Here is a 20,013-nt window from a genome sequence, read left to right as displayed (position 1 = left end):
TAGTATAACGTAATATCGTATTACGTTATAGTGTATAACGTTATAATGTATTACGTTATATGGTATAACGGTATCACGTATTACGTTATATGGTATAACGTTATAACGTATTACGCTATAGTGTATAACGTTATAACGTATTACGTTATATGGTATAACGTAATATCGTATTACGTTATATGGCATAACGTTATAATTTATTACGTTATGTGGTGTAACGTTATAACGTATTACGTTATATAGAATATCGTTATAACGTAATACGTTATATGGTATAGCGTCGTATGGTATAATGTTATATCGTATTACGTCATATGGTATAACGTTATAACGTATTACGTTATATAGAATATCGTTATAACGTCTTATGTTATATGGTATAACGTTATAACGTGTTACGTTATATGGCATAACGTTATAACGTGTTACGTTATACGGCATAACGGTATCACGTATTACGTTATATGGTATAACGTTATAACTTATTACGTTATATTGTATAACGTTATAACGTATTACGTTATATGGTATTACGTTATATGATATAACGTCGTATAGTATAACGTTATGACGTATTACGTTATGTGGTATATCGTTATGACGTAGTACGTTGTATGGTATAACGTCATAAAGTATTACGTTATGTGGTATAACGTTATAACGTATTACGTTATATGGCATAACGTTATAACGTGTTACGTTATACGGTATAACGGTATCACGTATTACGTTATATGGTATAACGTTATAAAGTATTACGCTATAGGGTATAACGTTATATGGTATTACGTTATATGATATAACGTCATATAGTATAACGTTATGACGTATTACGTTATAAGGTATTACGTTATAACGTATTACGTTATATGGTATAACGTTATTACGTATTACGTTATATTGTATTACGTTATAACATATTACGTTATATGGTATATCATTATAACGTATTAGGTTATATGGTATAACGTTAGCACGTATTACGTTATATGGTATAACGTTATAACGTATTACGTTATATAGTATAACGTAATATCGTATTACGTTATATGGCATAACGTTATAATGTATTAGCGTTATGTGGTATAACGTTATAACGTACTACGTTATATGGCATAACGTTATAACGTATTACGCTCTAGTGTATAACGTTATAACGTATTACGTTATATGGTATAACGTCATATAGTATAACGTTATGACGTATTACGTTATATGGTATTACGTTATATGGTATAACGTCATATAGTATAACGTTATGACGTATTACGTTATGTGGTGTATCGTTATGACGTATTACGTTATAAGGCATAACGTTATAACGTATCACGTTGTATTGTATAACGTAATATCGTATTACGTTATGTGGTATAATGCTTTAACATATTACGTTATGTGGAATAACGTTATAACGTATTACGTTTTGTGGTATAACGTTATAACGTATTACGTTATATGGTATAACGGTATCACGTATTACGTTATATGGTATTACGTTATATGATATAACGTCGTATAGTATAACGTTATGACGTATTACGTTATGTGGTATATCGTTATGACGTATTACGTTATAAGGCATAACGTTATAACTTATTACGTTATATGGCATAACGTTATAACGTATTATGTTATATGGTATAACGTTATAACGTGTTACGTTATATGGCATAACGTTATAACGTGTTACGTTATACGGTATAACGGTATCACGTATTGCGTTATATGGTATAACGTTATAACCTATTACGCTATAGTGTATAACGTTATAACGTATTACGTTATATGGTATAACGTCATATAGTATAACGTTATGACGTATTACGTTATATGGCATTACGTTATATGATATAACGTCGTATAGTATAACGTTATGACGTATTACGTTATGTGGTATATCGTTATGACGTATTACGTTATAAGGTATAACGTTATAACGTATTACGTTATATTGCAAAACGTTATAACGTATTACGTTATATGGTATTACGTTATAACGTATTACGTTATATGGTATAACGTTATAACGTATTACGTTATATTGTAAAACGTTATAACGTATTACGTTATATGGTAACGTTATATGATATAACGTCATATAGTATAACGTTATGACGTATTACGTTATGTGGTATATCGTTATGACGTATTACGTTATAAGGCATAACGTTGTAACGTATCACGTTGTATTGTATAACGTAATACCGTATTACGTTATATGGCATAACGTTATAACGTATTACGTTATATGGTATAACGTTATAACGTATTACGTTATATAGAATATCGTTATAACGTATTACGTTATAGGGTATAACGTTATAACGTATTACGTTATATTGTAAAACGTTATAACGTATTACGTTATATGGTATTACGTTATAACGTATTACGTTATATAGTATAACGTAATATCGTATTACGTTATATGGCATAACGTTATAATGTATTACGTTATGTGGTATAACGTTATAACGTATTACGTTATATGGTATATCGTTATGACGTATTACGTTATATGGTATAACGTTATAACGTATTACGTTATATGATATAACGTCATATAGTATAACGTTATAACGTATTACGTTATATGGTATAACGTTATAACGTGTTACGTTATGTGGTACATCGTTATAACGTATTACGTTATATGGTATTACGTTATAACGTATTACGTTATATGGTATAACGTTATAACGTATTATGTTATATTGTAAAACGTTATAACGTATGACGTTATATGGTAACGTTATATGATATAACGTCATATAGTATAACGTTATGACGTATTACGTTATGTGGTGTATCGTTATGACGTATTACGTTATAAGGCATAACGTTATAACGTATCACGTTGTATTGTATAACGTAATATCGTATTACGTTATGTGGTATAATGCTTTAACATATTACGTTATGTGGAATAACGTTATAACGTATTACGTTTTGTGGTATAACGTTATAACGTATTACGTTATATGGTATAACGGTATCACGTATTACGTTATATGGTATTACGTTATATGATATAACGTCGTATAGTATAACGTTATGACGTATTACGTTATGTGGTATATCGTTATGACGTATTACGTTATAAGGCATAACGTTATAACGTATTACGTTATATGGCATAACGTTATAACGTATTATGTTATATGGTATAACGTTATAACGTGTTACGTTATATGGCATAACGTTATAACGTGTTACGTTATACGGTATAACGGTATCACGTATTGCGTTATATGGTATAACGTTATAACCTATTACGCTATAGTGTATAACGTTATAACGTATTACGTTATATGGTATAACGTCATATAGTATAACGTTATGACGTATTACGTTATATGGCATTACGTTATATGATATAACGTCGTATAGTATAACGTTATGACGTATTACGTTATGTGGTATATCGTTATGACGTATTACGTTATAAGGTATAACGTTATAACGTATTACGTTATATTGCAAAACGTTATAACGTATTACGTTATATGGTATTACGTTATAACGTATTACGTTATATGGTATAACGTTATAACGTATTACGTTATATTGTAAAACGTTATAACGTATTACGTTATATGGTAACGTTATATGATATAACGTCATATAGTATAACGTTATGACGTATTACGTTATGTGGTATATCGTTATGACGTATTACGTTATAAGGCATAACGTTGTAACGTATCACGTTGTATTGTATAACGTAATATCGTATTACGTTATATGGCATAACGTTATAACGTATTACGTTATGTGGTATAACGCTATAACGTATTACGTTATATGGTATAACGTTATAACGTATTACGTTATGTGGTATAATGCTTTAACGTATTACGTTATATAGTATAACGTTATGACGTATTACCTTATAAGGCATAACGTTATAACGTAGTACGTTATATGGCATAACGTTATAACGTATTATGTTATATGGTATAACGTTATAACTTATTACGTTATTTGGTATAACGTTATATGGTATAACGTTATAACGTATTACGATATATGGTATAACATCATATGGTACAAGGTTATGACGTATTACGTTATATGGTATAATGTCGTATGGTATAATGTTATATCGTATTACGTCATATGGTATAACGTTATAACGTATTACGTTATATAGAATACCGTTATAACGTATTACGTTATATGGTATAACGTTATAACGTATTACGTTATATGGTATATCGTTATAACGTATTACCTTATATGGATTTACGTTATATGATATAACGTCATATAGTAAACGTTACGACGTATTACGTTATAAGGTATTACGTTATAACGTATTACGTTATATGGTATAACGTTATTGCGCATTACGTTATATTGTATTACGTTATAACATATTACGTTATATGGTATAACGTTATAACGTATTACGTTATGTGGTATAACGCTATAACGTATTACGTTATATGGTATAACGTTATAACGTATTACGTTGTATTGTATAACATTATAACGTATTACGTTATGTGGTATATCGTTATAACGTATTACGTTTTGTGGTATAACGCTATAACGTATTACGTTATATGGTATAACGTTATAACGTATTACGTTATATGGTATATCGTTATAACGTATGACGTTATATGGTTTTACGTTATATGATATAACGTCATATAGTAAACGTTACGACGTATTACGTTATAAGGTATAACGTTATAACGTATTGCGTTATATGGTATAACGTTATAACGTATTACGTTATGTGGTATAATGCTTTAACGCATTACGTTATGTGGTATAACGCTATAACGTATTACGTTATATGGTATAACGTTATAACGTATTACGTTATGTGGTATAATGCTTTAACGTATTACGTTATATAGTATAACGTTATGACGTATTACCTTATAAGGCATAACGTTATAACGTAGTACGTTATATGGCATAACGTTATAACGTATTACGTTATATGGTATAACGTTATAACTTATTACGTTATTTGGTATAACGTTATATGGTATAACGTTATAACGTATTACGATATATGGTATAACATCATATGGTACAAGGTTATGACGTATTACGTTATATGGTATAACGTCGTATGGTATAATGTTATATCGTATTACGTCATATGGTATAACGTTATAACGTATTACGTTATATAGAATACCGTTATAACGTATTACGTTATATGGTATAACGTTATAACGTATTACGTTATATGGTATATCGTTATAACGTATTACCTTATATGGATTTACGTTATATGATATAACGTCATATAGTGAACGTTACGACGTATTACGTTATAAGGTATTACGTTATAACGTATTACGTTATATGGTATAACGTTATTGCGCATTACGTTATATTGTATTACGTTATAACATATTACGTTATATGGTATAACGTTATAACGTATTACGTTATGTGGTATAACGCTATAACGTATTACGTTATATGGTATAACGTTATAATGTATTACGTTATATGGTATATCGTTATAACGAATGACGTTATATGGTTTTACGTTATATGATATAACGTCATATAGTAAACGTTACGACGTATTACGTTATAAGGTATAACGTTATAACGTATTGCGTTATATGGTATAACGTTATAACGTATTACGTTATGTGGTATAATGCTCTAACGTATTACGTTATATGGTATAACGTTATAACGTATTACGTTGTATTGTATACCGTTATAACGTATTACGTTATATGGTATATCGTTATAACGTATTACGTTATGTGGCATTACGTTATATGATATAACGTCGTATAGTATAACGTTATGACGTATTACGTTATGTGGTATATCGTTATGACGTATTACGTTATAAGGCATAACGTTATAACGTATTACGTTATATGGTATAACGTTATAACGTATTACGTTATGTGGTATAACGCTATAACGTATTACGTTATATGGTATAACGTTATAACGTATTACGTTATGTGGTATAATGCTTTAACGTATTACGTTATATAGTATAACGTTATGACGTATTACCTTATAAGGCATAACGTTATAACGTAGTACGTTATATGGTATAACGTTATAACTTATTACGTTATTTGGTATAACGTTATATGGTATAACGTTATAACGTATTACGATATATGGTATAACATCATATGGTACAAGGTTATGACGTATTACGTTATATGGTATAATGTCGTATGGTATAATGTTATATCGTATTACGTCATATGGTATAACGTTATAACGTATTACGTTATATAGAATACCGTTATAACGTATTACGTTATATGGTATAACGTTATAACGTATTACGTTATATGGTATATCGTTATAACGTATTACCTTATATGGATTTACGTTATATGATATAACGTCATATAGTAAACGTTACGACGTATTACGTTATAAGGTATTACGTTATAACGTATTACGTTATATGGTATAACGTTATTGCGCATTACGTTATATTGTATTACGTTATAACATATTACGTTATATGGTATAACGTTATAACGTATTACGTTATGTGGTATAACGCTATAACGTATTACGTTATATGGTATAACGTTATAACGTATTACGTTGTATTGTATAACGTTATAACGTATTACGTTATGTGGTATATCGTTATAACGTATTACGTTTTGTGGTATAACGCTATAACGTATTACGTTATATGGTATAACGTTATAACGTATTACGTTATATGGTATATCGTTATAACGTATTACGTTATATGGCATAACGTTATAACGTATTATGTTATATGGTACAACGTTATAACGTATTACGTTATACGGTTTTACGTTATATGATATAACGTCATATAGTAAACGTTACGACGTATTACGTTATAAGGTATAACGTTATAACGTATTACGTTATATGGTATAACGTTATAACGTATTACGTTATGTGGTATAATGCTTTAACGTATTACGTTATGTGGAATAACGTTATAACGTATTACGTTTTGTGGTATAACGTTATAACGTATTACGTTATATGGTATAACGGAATCACGTATTACGTTATATGGTATTACGTTATATGATATAACGTCGTATAGTATAACGTTATGACGTATCACGTTGTATTGTATAACGTAATATCGTATTACGTTATATGGCATAACGTTATAACGTATTACGTTATATAGAATATCGTTATAACGTATTACGTTATATGGTATAACGTTATAACGTATTACGTTATATGGCATAACGTTATAACGTATTATGTTATATGGTACAACGTTATAACGTATTACGTTATATGGTATAACGGCATCACGTATTACGTTATATGGTATTACGTTATATGATATAACGTCGTATAGTATAACGTTATGACGTATCACGTTGTATTGTATAACGTAATATCGTATTACGTTATATGGCATAACGTTATAACGTATTACGTTATATAGAATATCGTTATAACGTATTACGTTATATGGTATAACGTTATAACGTATTACGTTATATGGTATATCGTTATAACGTATTACGTTATATGGTTTTACGTTATATGATATAACGTCATATAGTAAACGTTACGACGTATTACGTTATAAGGTATAACTTTATAACGTATTACGTTATATGGTATAACGTTATAACGTATTACGTTATGTGGTATAATGCTTTAACGTATTACGTTATGTGGAATAACGTTATAACGTATTACGTTTTGTGGTATAACGTTATAACGTATTACGTTATATGGTATAACGGTATCACGTATTACGTTATATGGTATTACGTTATATGATATAACGTCGTATAGTATAACGTTATGACGTATTACGTTATGTGGTATATCGTTATGACGTATTACGTTATAAGGTATAACGTTATAACGTATTACGTTATATGGTATAACGTTATAACGTATTACGTTATGTGGTATAATGCTTTAACGTATTACGTTATATGGAATAACGTTATAACGTATTACGTTTTGTGGTATAACGTTATAACGTATTACGTTATATGGTATAACGGTATCACGTATTACGTTATATGGTATTACGTTATATGATATAACGTCGTATAGTATAACTTTATGACGTATCACGTTGTATTGTATAACGTAATATCGTATTACGTTATATGGCATAACGTTATAACGTATTACGTTATATAGAATATCGTTATAACGTATTACGTTATATGGTATAACGTTATAACATATTACGTTATATGGCATAACGTTATAACGTATTATGTTATATGGTACAACGTTATAACGTATTACGTTATATGGTATAACGGCATCACGTATTACGTTATATGGTATTACGTTATATGATATAACGTCGTATAGTATAACGTTATGACGTATCACGTTGTATTGTATAACGTAATATCGTATTACGTTATATGGCATAACGTTATAACGTATTACGTTATATAGAATATCGTTATAACGTATTACGTTATATGGTATAACGTTATAACGTATTACGTTATATGGTATATCGTTATAACGTATTACGTTATATGGTTTTACGTTATATGATATAACGTCATATAGTAAACGTTACGACGTATTACGTTATAAGGTATAACGTTATAACGTATTACGTTATATGGTATAAAGTTATAACGTATTACGTTATGTGGTATAATGCTTTAACGTATTACGTTATGTGGTATAACGCTATAACGTATTACGTTATATGGTATAACGTTATAACGTATTACGTTATGTGGTATAATGATTTAACGTATTACGTTATATAGTATAACGTTATGACGTATTACCTTATAAGGCATAACGTTATAACGTAGTACGTTATATGGCATAACGTTATAACGTATTACGTTATAAGGTATAACGTTATAACTTATTACGTTATTTGGTATAACGTTATATGGTATAACGTTATAACGTATTACGATATATGGTATAACATCATATGGTACAAGGTTATGACGTATTACGTTATATGGTATAACGTCGTATGGTATAATGTTATATCGTATTACGTCATATGGTATAACGTTATAACGTATTACGTTATATAGAATACCGTTATAACGTATTACGTTATATGGTATAACGTTATAACGTATTACGTTATGTGGTATATCGTTATAACGTATTACGTTTTGTGGTATAACGCTATAACGTATTACGTTATATGGTATAACGTTATAACGTATTACGTTATATGGTATATCGTTATAACGTATTACGTTATATGGCATAACGTTATAACGTATTATGTTATATGGTACAACGTTATAACGTATTACGTTATACGGTTTTACGTTATATGATATAACGTCATATAGTAAACGTTACGACGTATTACGTTATAAGGTATAACGTTATAACGTATTACGTTATATGGTATAACGTTATAACGTATTACGTTATGTGGTATAATGCTTTAACGTATTACGTTATGTGGAATAACGTTATAACGTATTACGTTTTGTGGTATAACGTTATAACGTATTACGTTATATGGTATAACGGAATCACGTATTACGTTATATGGTATTACGTTATATGATATAACGTCGTATAGTATAACGTTATGACGTATCACGTTGTATTGTATAACGTAATATCGTATTACGTTATATGGCATAACGTTATAACGTATTACGTTATATAGAATATCGTTATAACGTATTACGTTATATGGTATAACGTTATAACGTATTACGTTATATGGCATAACGTTATAACGTATTATGTTATATGGTACAACGTTATAACGTATTACGTTATATGGTATAACGGCATCACGTATTACGTTATATGGTATTACGTTATATGATATAACGTCGTATAGTATAACGTTATGACGTATCACGTTGTATTGTATAACGTAATATCGTATTACGTTATATGGCATAACGTTATAACGTATTACGTTATATAGAATATCGTTATAACGTATTACGTTATATGGTATAACGTTATAACGTATTACGTTATATGGTATATCGTTATAACGTATTACGTTATATGGTTTTACGTTATATGATATAACGTCATATAGTAAACGTTACGACGTATTACGTTATAAGGTATAACTTTATAACGTATTACGTTATATGGTATAACGTTATAACGTATTACGTTATGTGGTATAATGCTTTAACGTATTACGTTATGTGGAATAACGTTATAACGTATTACGTTTTGTGGTATAACGTTATAACGTATTACGTTATATGGTATAACGGTATCACGTATTACGTTATATGGTATTACGTTATATGATATAACGTCGTATAGTATAACGTTATGACGTATTACGTTATGTGGTATATCGTTATGACGTATTACGTTATAAGGTATAACGTTATAACGTATTACGTTATATGGTATAACGTTATAACGTATTACGTTATGTGGTATAATGCTTTAACGTATTACGTTATATGGAATAACGTTATAACGTATTACGTTTTGTGGTATAACGTTATAACGTATTACGTTATATGGTATAACGGTATCACGTATTACGTTATATGGTATTACGTTATATGATATAACGTCGTATAGTATAACTTTATGACGTATCACGTTGTATTGTATAACGTAATATCGTATTACGTTATATGGCATAACGTTATAACGTATTACGTTATATAGAATATCGTTATAACGTATTACGTTATATGGTATAACGTTATAACATATTACGTTATATGGCATAACGTTATAACGTATTATGTTATATGGTACAACGTTATAACGTATTACGTTATATGGTATAACGGCATCACGTATTACGTTATATGGTATTACGTTATATGATATAACGTCGTATAGTATAACGTTATGACGTATCACGTTGTATTGTATAACGTAATATCGTATTACGTTATATGGCATAACGTTATAACGTATTACGTTATATAGAATATCGTTATAACGTATTACGTTATATGGTATAACGTTATAACGTATTACGTTATATGGTATATCGTTATAACGTATTACGTTATATGGTTTTACGTTATATGATATAACGTCATATAGTAAACGTTACGACGTATTACGTTATAAGGTATAACGTTATAACGTATTACGTTATATGGTATAAAGTTATAACGTATTACGTTATGTGGTATAATGCTTTAACGTATTACGTTATGTGGTATAACGCTATAACGTATTACGTTATATGGTATAACGTTATAACGTATTACGTTATGTGGTATAATGATTTAACGTATTACGTTATATAGTATAACGTTATGACGTATTACCTTATAAGGCATAACGTTATAACGTAGTACGTTATATGGCATAACGTTATAACGTATTACGTTATAAGGTATAACGTTATAACTTATTACGTTATTTGGTATAACGTTATATGGTATAACGTTATAACGTATTACGATATATGGTATAACATCATATGGTACAAGGTTATGACGTATTACGTTATATGGTATAACGTCGTATGGTATAATGTTATATCGTATTACGTCATATGGTATAACGTTATAACGTATTACGTTATATAGAATACCGTTATAACGTATTACGTTATATGGTATAACGTTATAACGTATTACGTTATATAGAATATCGTTATAACGTATTACGTTATATGGTATAACGTTATAACATATTACGTTATATGGCATAACGTTATAACGTATTATGTTATATGGTACAACGTTATAACGTATTACGTTATATGGTATAACGGCATCACGTATTACGTTATATGGTATTACGTTATATGATATAACGTCATATAGTAAACGTTACGACGTATTACGTTATAAGGTATAACGTTATAACGTATTACGTTATATGGTATAAAGTTATAACGTATTACGTTATGTGGTATAATGCTTTAACGTATTACGTTATGTGGTATAACGCTATAACGTATTACGTTATATGGTATAACGTTATAACGTATTACGTTATGTGGTATAATGATTTAACGTATTACGTTATATAGTATAACGTTATGACGTATTACCTTATAAGGCATAACGTTATAACGTAGTACGTTATATGGCATAACGTTATAACGTATTACGTTATAAGGTATAACGTTATAACTTATTACGTTATTTGGTATAACGTTATATGGTATAACGTTATAACGTATTACGATATATGGTATAACATCATATGGTACAAGGTTATGACGTATTACGTTATATGGTATAACGTCGTATGGTATAATGTTATATCGTATTACGTCATATGGTATAACGTTATAACGTATTACGTTATATAGAATACCGTTATAACGTATTACGTTATATGGTATAACGTTATAACGTATTACGTTATATGGTATATCGTTATAACGTATTACCTTATATGGATTTACGTTATATGATATAACGTCATATAGTAAACGTTACGACGTATTACGTTATAAGGTATTACGTTATAACGTATTACGTTATATGGTATAACGTTATTGCGCATTACGTTATATTGTATTACGTTATAACATATTACGTTATATGGTATAACGTTATAACGTATTACGTTATGTGGTATAACGCTATAACGTATTACGTTATATGGTATAACGTTATAACGTATTACGTTGTATTGTATAACGTTATAACGTATTACGTTATGTGGTATATCGTTATAACGTATTACGTTTTGTGGTATAACGCTATAACGTATTACGTTATATGGTATAACGTTGTAACGTATTACGTTATATGGTATATCGTTATAACGTATGACGTTATATGGTTTTACGTTATATGATATAACGTCATATAGTAAACGTTACGACATATTACGTTATAAGGTATAACGTTATAACGTATTGCGTTATATGGTATAACGTTATAACGTATTACGTTATGTGGTATAATGCTTTAACGTATTACGTTATATGGTATAACGTTATAACGTATTACGTTGTATTGTATAACGTTATAACGTATTACGTTATATGGTATATCGTTATAACGTATTACGTTATGTGGCATTACGTTATATGATATAACGTCGTATAGTATAACGTTATGACGTATTACGTTATGTGGTATATCGTTATGACGTATTACGTTATAAGGCATAACGTTATAACGTATTACGTTATATGGTATAACGTTATAACGTATTACGTTGTATTGTATAACGTTATAACGTATTACGTTATATGGTATATCGTTATAACGTATTACGTTATATGGCATAACGTTATAACGTATTATGTTATATGGTACAACGTTATAACGTATTACGTTATATGGTTTTACGTTATATGATATAACGTCATATAGTAAACGTTACGACGTATTACGTTATAAGGTATAACGTTATAACGTATTACGTTATATGGTATATCGTTATAACGTATTACGTTATGTGGTATAATGCTTTAACGTATTACGTTATGTGGAATAACGTTATAACGTATTACGTTTTGTGGTATAACGTTATAACGTATTACGTTATATGGTATAACGGTATCACGTATTACGTTATATGGTATTACGTTATATGATATAACGTCGTATAGTATAACGTTATGACGTATCACGTTGTATTGTATAACGTAATATCGTATTACGTTATATGGCATAACGTTATAACGTATTACGTTATATAGAATATCGTTATAACGTATTACGTTATATGGTATAACGATATAACGTATTACGTTATATGGCATAACGTTATAACGTATTATGTTATATGGTACAACGTTATAACGTATTACGTTATATGGTATAACGGCATCACGTATTACGTTATATGGTATTACGTTATATGATATAACGTCGTATAGTATAACGTTATGACGTATCACGTTGTATTGTATAACGTAATATCGTATTACGTTATATGGCATAACGTTATAACGTATTACGTTATATAGAATATCGTTATAACGTATTACGTTATATGGTATAACGTTATAACGTATTACGTTATATGGTATATCGTTATAACGTATTACGTTATATGGTTTTACGTTATATGATATAACGTCATATAGTAAACGTTACGACGTATTACGTTATAAGGTATAACGTTATAACGTATTACGTTATATAGTATAACGTTATAACGTATTACGTTATGTGGTATAATGCTTTAACGTATTACGTTATGTGGAATAACGTTATAACGTATTACGTTTTGTGGTATAACGTTATAACGTATTACGTTATGTGGTATAATGCTTTAACGTATTACGTTATGTGGAATAACGTTATAACGTATTACGTTTTGTGGTATAACGTTATAACGTATTACGTTATATGGTATAACGGTATCACGTATTACGTTATATGGTATTACGTTATATGATATAACGTCGTATAGTATAACGTTATGACGTATTACGTTATGTGGTATATCGTTATGACGTATTACGTTATAAGGTATAACGTTATAACGTATTACGTTATATGGTATAACGTTATAACGTATTACGTTATGTGGTATAATGCTTTAACGTATTACGTTATGTGGAATAACGTTATAACGTATTACGTTTTGTGGTATAACGTTATAACGTATTACGTTATATGGTATAACGGTATCACGTATTACGTTATATGGTATTACGTTATATGATATAACGTCGTATAGTATAACGTTATGACGTATTACGTTATGTGGTATATCGTTATGACGTATTACGTTATAAGGTATATCGTTATGACGTATTACGTTATAAGGCATAACGTTATAACGTATTACGTTATATGGCATAACGTTATAACGTATTATGTTATATGGTATAACGTTATAACGTGTTACGTTATATGGCATAACGTTATAACGTGTTACGTTATACGGTATAACGGTATCACGTATTGCGTTATATGGTATAACGTTATAACCTATTACGCTATAGTGTATAACGTTATAACGTATTACGTTATATGGTATAACGTCATATAGTACAACGTTATGACGTATTACGTTATATGGCATTACGTTATATGATATAACGTCGTATAGTATAACGTTATGACGTATTACGTTATGTGGTATATCGTTATGACGTATTACGTTATAAGGTATAACGTTATAACGTATTACGTTATATTGCAAAACGTTATAACGTATTACGTTATATGGTATTACGTTATAACGTATTACGTTATATGGTATAACGTTATAACGTATTACGTTATATTGTAAAACGTTATAACGTATTACGTTATATGGTAACGTTATATGATATAACGTCATATAGTATAACGTTATGACGTATTACGTTATGTGGTATATCGTTATGACGTATTACGTTATAAGGCATAACGTTGTAACGTATCACGTTGTATTGTATAACGTAATATCGTATTACGTTACATGGCATAACGTTATAACGTATTACGTTATGTGGTATAACGCTATAACGTATTACGTTATATGGTATAACGTTATAACGTATTACGTTATGTGGTATAATGCTTTAACGTATTACGTTATATAGTATAACGTTATGACGTATTACCTTATAAGGCATAACGTTATAACGTAGTACGTTATATGGTATAACGTTATAACTTATTACGTTATTTGGTATAACGTTATATGGTATAACGTTATAACGTATTACGATATATGGTATAACATCATATTGTACAAGTTTATGACGTATTACGTTATATGGTATAATGTCGTATGGTATAATGTTATATCGTATTACGTCATATGGTATAACGTTATAACGTATTACGTTATATAGAATACCGTTATAACGTATTACGTTATATGGTATAACGTTATAACGTATTACGTTATATGGTATATCGTTATAACGTATTACCTTATATGGATTTACGTTATATGATATAACGTCATATAGTAAACGTTACGACGTATTACGTTATAAGGTATTACGTTATAACGTATTACGTTATATGGTATAACGTTATTGCGCATTACGTTATATTGTATTACGTTATAACATATTACGTTATATGGTATAACGTTATAACGTATTACGTTATGTGGTATAACGCTATAACGTATTACGTTATATGGTATAACGTTATAACGTATTACGTTGTATTGTATAACGTTATAACGTATTACGTTATGTGGTATATCGTTATAACGTATTACGTTTTGTGGTATAACGCTATAACGTATTACGTTATATGGTATAACGTTATAACGTATTACGTTATATGGTATATCGTTATAACGTATGACGTTATATGGTTTTACGTATATATGATATAACGTCATATAGTAAACGTTACGACGTATTACGTTATAAGGTATAACGTTATAACGTATTGCGTTATATGGTATAACGTTATAACGTATTACGTTATGTGGTATAATGCTTTAACGTATTACGTTATATGGTATAACGTTATAACGTATTACGTTGTATTGTATAACGTTATAACGTATTACGTTATATGGTATATCGTTATAACGTATTACGTTATGTGGCATTACGTTATATGATATAACGTCGTATAGTATAACGTTATGACGTATTACGTTATGTGGTATATCGTTATGACGTATTACGTTATAAGGCATATCGTTATAACGTATTACGTTATATGGTATAACGTTATAACGTATTACGTTGTATTGTATAACGTTATAACGTATTACGTTATATGGTATATCGTTATAACGTATTACGTTATATGGCATAACGTTATAACGTATTATGTTATATGGTACAACGTTATAACGTATTACGTTATACGGTTTTACGTTATATGATATAACGTCATATAGTAAACGTTACGACGTATTACGTTATAAGGTATAACGTTATAACGTATTACGTTATATGGTATAACGTTATAACGTATTACGTTATGTGGTATAATGCTTTAACGTATTACGTTATGTGGAATAACGTTATAACGTATTACGTTTTGTGGTATAACGTTATAACGTATTACGTTATATGGTATAACGGAATCACGTATTACGTTATATGGTATTACGTTATATGATATAACGTCGTATAATATAACGTTATGACGTATCACGTTGTATTGTATAACGTAATATCGTATTACGTTATATGGCATAACGTTATAACGTATTACGTTATATAGAATATCGTTATAACGTATTACGTTATATGGTATAACGTTATAACGTATTACGTTATATGGCATAACGTTATAACGTATTATGTTATATGGTACAACGTTATAACGTATTACGTTATATGGTATAACGGCATCACGTATTACGTTATATGGTATTACGTTATATGATATAACGTCGTATAGTATAACGTTATGACGTATCACGTTGTATTGTATAACGTAATATCGTATTACGTTATATGGCATAACGTTATAACGTATTACGTTATATAGAATATCGTTATAACGTATTACGTTATATGGTATAACGTTATAACGTATTACGTTATATGGTATATCGTTATAACGTATTACGTTATATGGTTTTACGTTATATGATATAACGTCATATAGTAAACGTTACGACGTATTACGTTATAAGGTATAACCTTATAACGTATTACGTTATATGGTATAACGTTATAACGTATTACGTTATATGGTATATCGTTATAACGTATTACCTTATATGGATTTACGTTATATGATATAACGTCATATAGTAAACGTTACGACGTATTACGTTATAAGGTATTACGTTATAACGTATTACGTTATATGGTATAACGTTATTGCGCATTACGTTATATTGTATTACGTTATAACATATTACGTTATATGGTATAACGTTATAACGTATTACGTTATGTGGTATAACGCTATAACGTATTACGTTATATGGTATAACGTTATAACGTATTACGTTGTATTGTATAACGTTATAACGTATTACGTTATGTGGTATATCGTTATAACGTATTACGTTTTGTGGTATAACGCTATAACGTATTACGTTATATGGTATAACGTTATAACGTATTACGTTATATGGTATATCGTTATAACGTATGACGTTATATGGTTTTACGTTATATGATATAACGTCATATAGTAAAGGTTACGACGTATTACGTTATAAGGTATAACGTTATAACGTATTGCGTTATATGGTATAACGTTATAACGTATTACGTTATGTGGTATAATGCTTTAACGTATTACGTTATATGGTATAACGTTATAACGTATTACGTTGTATTGTATAACGTTATAACGTATTACGTTATATGGTATATCGTTATAACGTATTACGTTATGTGGCATTACGTTATATGATATAACGTCGTATAGTATAACGTTATGACGTATTACGTTATGTGGTATATCGTTATGACGTATTACGTTATAAGGCATAACGTTATAACGTATTACGTTATATGGTATAACGTTATAACGTATTACGTTGTATTGTATAACGTTATAACGTATTACGTTATATGGTATATCGTTATAACGTATTACGTTATATGGCATAACGTTATAACGTATTATGTTATATGGTACAACGTTATAACGTATTACGTTATATGGTTTTACGTTATATGATATAACGTCATATAGTAAACGTTACGACGTATTACGTTATAAGGTATAACGTTATAACGTATTACGTTATATGGTATATCGTTATAACGTATTACGTTATGTGGTATAATGCTTTAACGTATTACGCTATGTGGAATAACGTTATAACGTATTACGTTTTGTGGTATAACGTTATAACGTATTACGTTATATGGTATAACGGTATCACGTATTACGTTATATGGTATTACGTTATATGATATAACGTCGTATAGTATAACGTTATGACGTATCACGTTGTATTGTATAACGTAATATCGTATTACGTTATATGGCATAACGTTATAACGTATTACGTTATATAGAATATCGTTATAACGTATTACGTTATATGGTATAACGATATAACGTATTACGTTATATGGCATAACGTTATAACGTATTATGTTATATGGTACAACGTTATAACGTATTACGTTATATGGTATAACGGCATCACGTATTACGTTATATGGTATTACGTTATATGATATAACGTCGTATAGTATAACGTTATGACGTATCACGTTGTATTGTATAACGTAATATCGTATTACGTTATATGGCATAACGTTATAACGTATTACGTTATATAGAATATCGTTATAACGTATTACGTTATATGGTATAACGTTATAACGTATTACGTTATATGGTATATCGTTATAACGTATTACGTTATATGGTTTTACGTTATATGATGTAACGTCATATAGTAAACGTTACGACGTATTACGTTATAAGGTATTACGTTATAACGTATTACGTTATATGGTATAACGTTATTGCGCATTACGTTATATTGTATTACGTTATAACATATTACGTTATATGGTATAACGTTATAACGTATTACGTTATGTGGTATAACGCTATAACGTATTACGTTATATGGTATAACGTTATAACGTATTACGTTGTATTGTATAACGTTATAACGTATTACGTTATGTGGTATATCGTTATAACGTATTACGTTTTGTGGTATAACGCTATAACGTATTAGATTATATGGTATAACGTTATAACGTATTACGTTATATGGTATATCGTTATAACGTATGACGTTATATGGTTTTACGTTATATGATATAACGTCATATAGTAAACGTTACGACGTATTACGTTATAAGGTATAACGTTATAACGTATTGCGTTATATGGTATAACGTTATAACGTATTACGTTATGTGGTATAATGCTTTAACGTATTACGTTATATGGTATAACGTTATAACGTATTACGTTGTATTGTATAACGTTATAACGTATTACGTTATATGGTATATCGTTATAACGTATTACGTAATGTGGCATTACGTTATATGATATAACGTCGTATAGTATAACGTTATGACGTATTACGTTATGTGGTATATCGTTATGACGTATTACGTTATAAGGCATAACGTTATAACGTATTACGTTATATGGTATAACGTTATAACGTATTACGTTGTATTGTATAACGTTATAACGTATTACGTTATATGGTATATCGTTATAACGTATTACGTTATATGGCATAACGTTATAACGTATTATGTTATATGGT

Source organism: Bombus huntii, chromosome 8 (assembly GCF_024542735.1).
Source record: "Bombus huntii isolate Logan2020A chromosome 8, iyBomHunt1.1, whole genome shotgun sequence".
In the NCBI taxonomy this organism is placed as follows: Eukaryota; Metazoa; Arthropoda; class Insecta; order Hymenoptera; family Apidae; genus Bombus; species Bombus huntii.
This window is presented reverse-complemented; position numbering follows the sequence as displayed.